Source organism: Pteronotus mesoamericanus, unplaced genomic scaffold (assembly GCF_021234165.1).
Source record: "Pteronotus mesoamericanus isolate MK-2021 breed Mesoamerican mustached bat unplaced genomic scaffold, CSHL_Meso_final contig_591, whole genome shotgun sequence".
In the NCBI taxonomy this organism is placed as follows: Eukaryota; Metazoa; Chordata; class Mammalia; order Chiroptera; family Mormoopidae; genus Pteronotus; species Pteronotus mesoamericanus.
This window is the reverse complement of record NW_026555208.1, coordinates 891712-902430: the sequence shown is the minus strand read 5'-3', so window position 1 is coordinate 902430 and position 10719 is coordinate 891712. Positions and strand designations below refer to the sequence as shown.

At 37.5% G+C, this 10719-nt stretch overlaps 1 pseudogene; it reads right to left on the bottom strand.

Annotated features, from left to right (window-relative positions):
• Positions 1–2095: 2095 nt before the first annotated feature.
• LOC129076503 (membrane-associated progesterone receptor component 2-like) lies at positions 2096–2771 on the bottom strand (annotated as a pseudogene).
• Positions 2772–10719: the final 7948 nt, after the last annotated feature.

Below are 10719 nucleotides of genomic sequence, written 5' to 3'. Positions count from 1 at the left end.
CAAATATTTAGGGTTTCTGTACTTACAAGTGTATGTTTATTTCTGAACTTTAGGCTCAAATGATTCGTGTGTGTGTGTGTGTATTCAGTTTAATACAGGGGACATGTACTTTAACAAGTTTGTTCAGAAAATATTTTACATAAAAGCACACAAAGCATTTACTAACACTCTTGTCTTTACACCCAGTCTTCAGCTGAGATTTGGCCGAAGTTCTTCACTTGCTACAAAATATTCCAAGACTGATATAATAGAATGTAGTACAAGTCCTCACTTAACATCATTGATAGGTTCTGCAACTTTAAATGATATATAATGAAACCAATTTTACCACAACATAATTGATATAAACAAGAGTTAAGTTCCTATGGCACCTCCTCAATCTTATAATGCAATGACATTAAAGGAGATGATGTTATCTGAGGACCTACTGCATTTTACATACTTTAACTTGTTATTGCAGTTAAAAGTTCCCCTTTTTTTGATGGCTTCTGCATATTATACTCATAAAGCAGGAGACTTTAATTGATGACTTATAAATAAAATGTCTTTTTTGGTATAACTTTTCCCTAACTAAGCACCAAATAGTTATAATGAAATTGGATCACTGACATATAAGGGTTGTTTTCAACTAACAATAGGAGAATTTAATACCTGTTGGTATATTACCCTTTCCTATTTTGTGTCCAATAACTACCACCTGGCGTGCTATTACTTTAGTATAGTCAGTTGGCATCAAAATATAAAGTAAAAATATGTACACTTTATATATCAGTTCTTACCTGGTCTCTTACAGTGTTCCACAAAGTGGAATTTCTTTCTAAAGTTACAGTGAATGTGGTAGAATGTGTACAACTTGGTTAACCAGTGCCTGTCTTTTCATTTCCAAGAGTCTTCCTTATTTGGAATCAAGTGCACAATCTTGACTACCATATCATAATGCACTGACTTACAGTTTGTATATAAATTCCAACTCAAGCTTATTTTGGTTTATTATACATGCTTTATTAAAACAGTACTGGTATTTACAGAACCTGCAGAGTCCCTTCCAAGGCGCTCTCATACATTCACACACACTCATACAACATTCACACTGCTGCTCCCTGCACCCACACGAGTGAGCTGTGAGGGTGAGACTTCTAAAATTAGGCAGCTGCTGGGGGATAAAGTTGTTGATTTGGTTTTCAATTGTTTTCAAAAGAGGAAAGCATGGGGAAATGCGTTTGGTCATCACAATGCTAATTAAGTTTGTGTATATTAACATATGTGGCACTGTCCTGAATGTTCCTTTTACATTCTGTATATACAGAGTGACATCAAGGTTTTGCGGTCAACAGAATATTCCAACTTTGGTCTCAGTGCTGCTTGTAGTGACTTCTGAATTCACAGAGAGGCTTTCCCTAAAAATAATTCAAGTCTATGTAAGTGAAATAAGGCTCAAAGAATATTGATTTGATCTAGTGGAAGGGACAGGATGAAAACTATTGCAAATGACCTTACTTGTTGGGGTTACTTAAATCCACTTGAAATCCCATCCCCTAATTATTCAAAGATTCCTTAAAAATAAAGTTTTTTTTTTTCCTTTTCCATGACAAAATGCCACAATAAAAATTTTGGGATTCACATTTTTATGTTCCAGTAGCCTAAACTATTCACATTGTCCTGCACCCTGCCTCTCCTGCCTGGATTTCCTCCTTCCCTCAATACTAAAATAAAAGCACAGCACAGGAAATGAGAATCCCTTGCTCTTTCTGAGATTTGTACATTTAATTAGCAAATACATATCTCGTTGTTTTTGATTTTTTTTTTTCCTAAAAGAAAAAGTAACCTTCCGACTTTCTTGCTCTTTAAAAAAATATTCCCATCTCCTTTTCAGGATGATGAAGCCCCAACCAGACATTACAAACAACTGCAACAAATGAGTTTGGTAGCATAGATAATGTCTGATATTCAAATCTTTTTAGACTCATTTAGCTTGTACACAGTCTGTTGAATGTTTTTTGCAGCAGGTGAACCAAACCCAAAGATTCTGGAGGTTCTGTGAAAAGGAGTAAGAATTGCAGTTCTGAAGACCCCTGACTTTGATTGCTTACAAAGTTCAATCCTCTTTATTGTGATCCTTGATATCTTCTCCATCTGTATATTCTGACTTTTCTCCTGGTTTTAAGAGTCTGCTTACATAATCATATTTTTCTTTAAACTGCATTTCCCATTCTCGAACACTCTCCATTTGTATGGCATTCAAATCTGAGAGATCATCGCATTCATTTTTAAGTTCACCTTTACCGAGGCAAAATGTCGCCAGTCCTCTGGAGGCATCCCAACCAGCAAACATTCCAAACGGACCCGCAGGCCCACAGGACGTGCTGCCTTTGGTCACGCCGGAGACCCACTGACGGTGAGCAGGACGCGCGGGGGGCGGACCCGTCGCATTGGCGCAGAAGCTCCATGCTGAAGTCGCGCTTCTTCTTGAGCGGCGGAGTGGCGGCGGGGCTCTCCTCGGCGACCCTGCCCTGGCGCCCAGGCCCCGCAGTCCCCAGGGCACCCATAGCTGGGCAGGCCCCCAAGCAGCGCCAGCACCACATTCAGCAACATCTCCCCGCCTCCCGTCGGAAGCGCCAACGCCGCTGCCTCCCGGATGCTCACTTCTGCTGGGGTTCCCGCGCTGCCCGGGCTGCCCGGCTGCCGCCGCCGCCGCCGCCGCCGCCGCCGCTGCTGCTCTCACGGCCACTCCCTCGGGTGCCTAGCTTCAAGTCCCCATCACCCGCTGCCATCAGTGCCCGACAGCACCTGCCTACTAGAAATTTCTTATTTAGGGTATTAGTGGATGGATTTAGGACATTTATAATATATATTTGATTCCAGTTATTGTCCATGTTATGCTTCACTGTGATTCCCTTTAAATGTCCCATGCCCCTGCACACCAGACGTTTTCAGTACAAGTATTCTATAAGCAGTGAGTTGTTCTATTAGCAGTGCTGTAGTGGAAATGGAGTATATTTACCAGTGCCGGAGTGGTGGCTCCCAGGCTCTAAACACCTGGAGGAAGTGAGCTCCCCTAAAAGACATGACCCCTGAAAGTAGTTAGAGATCTGGAAAAATGACTGGACTTCTCATTGAGGGGAGCTAAAAAACTCTTCAACCTCTCCTTCATTATCATACACAGATGAGACCTTAAACTAACCTGAACACTAAAGTTAAAAATGCACCCCATTATCCAGAGGACTAGTGGAGCTCTTATTTATAGGAAGTACTTTCTTAGGAGAGAGTCAATCTGAAGACACTTCTGCAGAGAGGAAGGGGATGAGGAGGGCAACACTAGGTTAAAAGAACATTCATGGTAAGATGCATCCAAATGTCATAAGCATTAGAACTCAGCAAATACTATATGCTGTGATTGAAGAAAGATACAGGGTCCTCCCAATAAATTTAAAAAGGAATTATCCATTCACTTGGAAATTATTTATCGAGTAGATAATATATTCCATACATTATTCTAAGCATTTAGAATATGAGGTTAACAATAAGGAAAGAGGATCTGTCCTGCTTCTATGGAGCTTATATTGTAGGAACAGTAACAAATAATAAGCAAGAAAACAAATACATTCATTGCTTTCAAACAGTAATATAACCAATAAAAAATAAAGCTGAGTAATGGAATGACCTAAAATTAGATGGAGAGGAAAGTGGCAGAGAAGGTAAGGGAATGCAAAGACCCTGCGCTGGAAACAGCATGACATGAATTAAGGGCAGAAGAGAGGTTGGTGTGTCTGGAGCAGAATAAGGTGGGGATATGAAATGAGGGGTGAAATGGAGCAGGACTAGATCCTATGGGACTGGAACCACCCAAATCTCATTCTTGGAAGAGGAAACTGAAGCCCACAGGGTAAAAATGATTTTTCCAAGGCATGTAGTGAGGAAGTCATAACTGTAGAGTTAGACTAGAATCTCTACCCCCTCCACCCCGCCCCAGTTCAGTGATATTCCTTCCCATTGAATATAGCCTCACTCTTGTGAAAACAGGCTCCACAGGAAGGATAGAATATCCTATGGAGCCTGTTTTTATTGTTTTCATGAACTCTAGTTGTCTTAAATAAAGCCACATTAGACTGAGGATTCTGCTTTCTGTGCCAGCTTGCTAAAAATACTTACAAATGTCAGAAGAGATTATCTCTAATTCTCTCCTGCTTATTTCCCTCTTGCTGAGAATGTGAATTGGCCAACAGCTGATATTTTTAAAAGTTTACTGAAGGAATAATAAATAAATAGAGTCTGAGCTGAGATAATTTAAGAGTACATACATCTTTCATCCTGGTAGGAACTCAAGCCCACGATTATTCACTGACATGCACCAATGGCTCCCATGAAAGCTTAGCTACCTAGAAAAAGAACAAAGGGAGGAGTTATCTCCTGCACTTTTTCCATTTCCTTCTCCCACACTTTGTCTTTGGCCCACTTATCTGTTATTATGTTTCTACCCCTTCCAGTAGAGTTCATTTATTTCTATGGCTTCATGGACTCTTTGCTGGTAACTCTAGATCTCAATTTTTATATGTGAGCTTCCTTATAAATTTCAGTGTCTCCTTTCCTACCTCAGGGAATTGGAACTAGTATTAAACAAATTATAGATGAACATGCTTTGCAGATTTTAAAATGTTAGTCTAACGCTGGCTGTGATGTTAGTACTTTTACTAATTACCACTGCCATTCTCATCTTGGACCCATCATGTTTAAACCTGAGCTCATTATTATTATTTAAAATTCTCCCAACCCACAGCATAGGGAATATAATCAATAATATTGTAATAACTATGTATATGGTACCAGTAGACTTATTGAGATGATCACTGTAAGTTATATAAATATAATCATTATGTCGTACACTTGAAATTAATATAATATTATATGTGAAATATAACTTAAAAAACTAATGAAATACTCCCTTTCCTTTACAGTTTATGGGAAGAGAAAACACATTAGGCCCAGCTTTGCTCTTCCCTCAACTTTAAATTTACTACCCCAGCTGCCAGTGACTCTTTCCAGTGAGACTGGTTGCAAATATCCTGTCCCACTGTCAGACCATGAATAAAATAACATGTTTTGGCTTGGATTAAAGAAGAATAATTACACAAAAATCATCAGGTAATCTTCTTACACATAACCTGTCTCTTCCTATATCTTTTCCTTTTTGTGAAGTCCACATCTATTATATTAAATATGAGCTATTAAGACTCTATCAATAAGGCATTGACTTATCTTCTCATCCTAAGACTTTAGAATTCTAGTCTATAAAAGTAGGGATCAACAAATATGTCCCTCATACTCTCTCTTCCAGACTTTCTACACCTAACCATCCTTTAGGTCTTTGTGATTCAATTTCTGTTGTCTCTTAGATTTTAGCCGTACTCGCTTGCCATCTCCTTTGTCCCCATCTTGGTCAGATATATGAACCTTGTACCTGGGCCAGACATTGCATATTTGATTAATGTCATATGCCAGTCACTATTAGGTATAGTTATTGTGTTCAGAAGAATAATGTAGGGGTTATTTAAAATGAATAATGAAACAGATATAAAATGTCTGCCTTAGAAGAAAAGAGATAGTTGGAGGTTTTTAACACCTGTATCTGCTATTTTTTAACGGAGTTAGGTCATAATTTTAGTCCAAGAACATTCACAAAGCACCTTCTATATGAAGGAACATGCATACAAACTGGGAATAAAGATACCAAGCAAGTGCACATTCTGCCTACAATCAAGAGGCTTATAGTTTAGCCCAAGGAATCTATCACCTGTGTAGATACTTTATTCAGATTATCTTACATATTGCAATGATTGGGGTAGGGTGTTAGGGAAGAACAATGGAAGCCTGCTCAACCATTTCTTGGAGTCAAGGAAAGCTTCCTGGAAGGGTTTATTTCTGTGATTGCAGAATAACACCAAAATGTTGAGCCCCAAGAATAAAGGAACAGAACATGCCACCAGAGGGGATTGTCTGAGACTTGGTGTGGAACCATATGTGTCAAAGATCTGCACATCTAGGTTGATGGGGGAATCAGCTCTAGTGACGATGGCATTGCTCAGGAGGTTGCAGGGACTGGGCAGTGAGAAAGGTGGGGGCTCACAAGCCAGTACTCAGTGGGTGTAGGGAACTGATGGAAATATCAGTAGATGAGGTTTATAAATTATTTCAAAGCTTGATGTTATTGTTGGCATTTGAAAGCTAACAATCACACATTCCCTACTTCTTCTTGCAAGCTAATTGTGAGGTGGGCATAGAGTCAGACAGATAGATAGAAGAACATGAACTTTGTTTCTGGTAGTGTTTTATTCAAGAATGTGATATAACTCTATATGCAGATTGGCTTACTACTATTTTATTTCCAAGTCTAAAATTTGGAAGACACACTGAAGAATGAGTGGAGATTCACAGAACAATCCCACTAGCTTATTTGTCTACAGAAGGCAACATTGGATTACAAATGTGGATATACATATATGTGAAAATATGTAGAGAAAGTTCTCGAAATAAACCCCTCTCGAACTACTAGTGGGGAAGGATCACTCTTTTTAATTTCCAAAAACTACAGATTAGTGATTTCATAAAATACAATAAAGTAAATAACTAGAAAAATAATATTTAAAAATAACCATAGTGCATACCAACCTTATTTCTATTATTATATTCAAAAGACACCACATATATTACAATACATATAGCCAGAATAAACACAGAAAAAATAAAAGACTTATAGAAATTGTACATAATTTTATTGAAAGTGTGCATCTGGGTGATTAATGCAGAGAATTTATAGTACATCATAACATTTTGTCTTTCTGCAATTATAGTTAAACAAAACTTATGAGTCAATAGTAAAAGCCTCATATGTAAATGTATGTATTTCCTTTTTGAAGCAATACAACATATATCAATATTTAACACTTTAATGTATCAAATGAACTTGCATCTTTCTTGTTAATTTATCTAACAGGTTGAATTGATGACAATTCTACTTGTACTCAATAATTTATAATTAAATTGTTGTTTGTGTATTTTGTTTGGTTAGGTTTTCCTTTTTTAGTGTGAGCAATAGAGAAACCTACTCACAAAAGCTCTATTAATAGGAATGGAAGGGATAATTTTAAAATAATTTCATTATTTTAAGAACATTTATTTTATCTTTTATTTAAAATTAGGCAGGAAAGGGAAAGTCAAGGAACATATAGCAAGGACTCATGGACAAAACCAAAGGGGAAGACCTGAGGGAGCGAAGGAGGGAGGGGGCAAGGGAAAGTGGTGGGGGTAGGCAGACAAATGTATTTGAAAAAATAAATTTAAAAAATTAAAAATAAATAAAATAAAATTAGGCAGTCATATTTTTATCATTTATCTTAAATGATTCATTAGTAGACAGTTCCAACATTATTTTATAGTTGAATTAAAATGATCTTTCAAAATAAGAAAAAGTCTAAATCTTTGAATTTCTATGTGTGAATTTTGTTTTGATGGAAAATAAAATATAAAAATTTCTATTAAATTTGTAGTGTCCTGTGATAAAGTTCTAGAGATGCATAATATATAGCTCATCACTTATTTTATTAAAATTATTATTCTATGAATTATGTAATAATATTCTGTAGAAAGTCTGATCTTCCAAACTTCTAACTTCTATTTATATGTCTAAAACTTTTCTATAATTGAAAAATATTTGCATGGAAGTATTAAGAATAAAAAGAGTACCAAATATAGTCAGATAAGAAAGTCTCACTGTCTAATTTACACCTTAAGAAGTGGAATCAAAGGTTTATTATTTCCAGAAACAGTGAAAGTTCATCCCGTAGTTTAAACATCTCAGCAAAACTTCCCCATCATAATCATTATTCTTCATTAAGCAGTTGCTTGTTTCTGATCAACTCTCATTCTATCACACAATTAAGAGAATAATCTTGAATTTAACTCATTGTTATAACTCCCCATTCTTACTATAGCACTAAACACATTATTTAATTTAGCTGACTTGTATTTTTCATTGCAAACCTTTTGCTTTACATTTTGATGTAAGCTCCTTCATCCTGGTAGCTACTGCAGTGTTTATCTGTACCTCTTACTATCCCATCAGAACACACTTTTATACCACATTTAAATTCTAAAGTACATTTATTGATATTTTACCCTTCATGATTTTATATACAGTTCAGAGATAGTTGGGTTTGTTTGCAAATGTGTTGAAAGAATAATTCTTCCTTCACATAATTGTCATGCTGAAATTGCATGTACAATAAAATAATTTTCATGCTAGCAATATCTGTGCATTCATCAAGTTGCAATGAAAAAATACTTGTCCAGTCTTATTTATTTGTTCTGTGAGTTGGACTTCCATATCATTAACTTGTTTGTAAATGTGCAAAGTTATGTTATACAAAATGGGCAGCTTCCTTGGGGCAGATACTGCAGAAAGTAGTGCAGGTTGATTTCCTTACTCAAAACCCTCAGGAATAAAGCATCACATTTGCACAGTAGACTTGTTGCTTGTGGTCTCTGGGCCCCATCTCAATAATTGCTTTCATGCCTTTTCGGTTATACTGCATACAAACGCAGGCGTACACACATGTACTCCACAAGGAAAAGACTCAATATGAGGAGAGGTTATTGGACTATTCTAGAATATTAAACACACATGATTACAGTAGCATAATAACTTTTTTGTAAATATTTAATTCATTATGTGACAGTGTAGTTCCTCAATTTTATTAAAACTAGCTCTAAAAACAGATATAAACTGTGGGTGACATACTTTGAAACACATGTCATCATTACATTTATTACGTACCACTAAATGAAAGAGAGCACTTTTTTTTTTTGAGAAAAGGATGATGTTGTGAAACTTATGTCTATTATTAGGGTCCAATAACTACCCTGTGTGGGTCCAGCAAGCATTCAGATAGCCAGAGTTTGTCCTGAAGCTGACTCTTTCCAAGACATATTACCTAAAATAATGTTGCATTAATCCTCCTCAGCCTAAGGCACCCTGTTAGGTGCTTTATGTATGTTACCTTAATCTTCACAATCTTTTAGGGAAGGTACACTAATCCTCATCATACAAAGGGAAAACAAACCTAAAGTTAGGAAAATTAAGATACTTGCTCAAGGCTATGCAGTAGAAGAGCCTTATACAAACTCAGTTCTGCCTGATTCAAAAGCCTGGGCTCTTTCCACTGAGTTAGTTGCTTTGTTTCTTTAAAAGGCTAAGGTGGCAGAAACAATACTAAATAATGATGACTGTCAATTTCTAGATGGCAACTAGGTTTGTCCTTAGAGTGAAGCACGTGTCCATCTGAATGTGCTGCTGTCACATCAGTGGTTCTGAAGAGACCTCTCCACTCAGTCTCTACCTTTCTCCAGGTCCTGAGTGTGCCAGGCATGTAAACCTGGGGATCAGGAAAGTCATCAGGGGTGACCACAGACGTCTGCTAATTCCTCATTAACAGTTCACACATGCCACTAGAAGGTTCTCAATTCCTCCAGGGTCTCAGGGCCCATGCTTTCTTGAGGGACTCAGTGAAGAGACCCATAAATCTTTCTCACCACACCCCCTCTCTCTGGTTTATCACATGAGCACCTTTGGATCCCTTTGGCCCCCAGTGCAGTGACTGCTGAATGGGTAAGTTGGAGTGGCAGAGACTGAAGCAGCATTGGGTAGATAGAGCCTGGATGCCCATTCCTCATCTTTTTTTTTTTTTAATTTTATTTTAATTTATTTTTTCAAATACATTTGTCTCTGCCTACCCCCCACCACTTTCCCTTACCCCCTCCCTCCTTCCCTCCCTCAGCTCTTCCCCTTTGGTTTTGTCCATGAGTCCTTGCTATATGTTCCTCGACTTTCCCCTTCCCTTCCTTTTCCCTGCCCCCGCCGCTCCTTCCCTCTTGTCTCTGTTGGTTTCTTTTCCTTTCAGTGTTGCTGGTCTTATTCCTCATCTTTAATCCCACCTCCATAATAGCGAGGTGAGAGGCTCCTGTCCCATTGGCAGGAATTCATCTGCCACGAGCAGTCACACTCTAGACAAAGTTTGGGACTCCTGAAAATATCTCCTCCCCATTTCATACCTGAATTTATTTCATATTGAGCCAAACACAGAAGATCTTTTTAAAAGTGCCCATTCTTAAGGAGATGCTCCAGGAAGCCTCTTGGTCCTGATGGAAATGAGTTCTTAAAGAACAACTTTGGAGGCCAATATGACTTAATTTTGAGAACTGGCGCTAAGGTGTCACCACCCCCTTTCTGTCTCACTGTTCCTAGATCAGAATAGTGTGGGATGGTGGAGGTTGGGTATTGGGAACCAGGAAGAGAAGGCAGAGCTACCAAATTCCCCATTTTATTAAGAAAGTTTTGTACTCAACCTACTTTTTTTGTGTCTGTTGGCAAAAGAAGTTCTTTCTTTGGTTTAATTAGATCAAATCTGAATCTCTCAGCCTGTCTTTTAGCCAAAGTTTTTTAAAATACAAGACCATTCTGCTTTTAAATAACTTTAGCTCAGTCCCCAAGTCATCATATTTTTAAGATATAATAAATGTTTTTAAAAATTAGATTATGAAATTGAGAACTAAGAATTAAGTGGAAAATGATTGGATTCAAGGAGTAATAAAAGTGCTAAGGATAAACAATACTGTTTAACATGTATTAGGCATTTACTGTGTTTCAGGCACTGTTGTGCCTTATGTAAT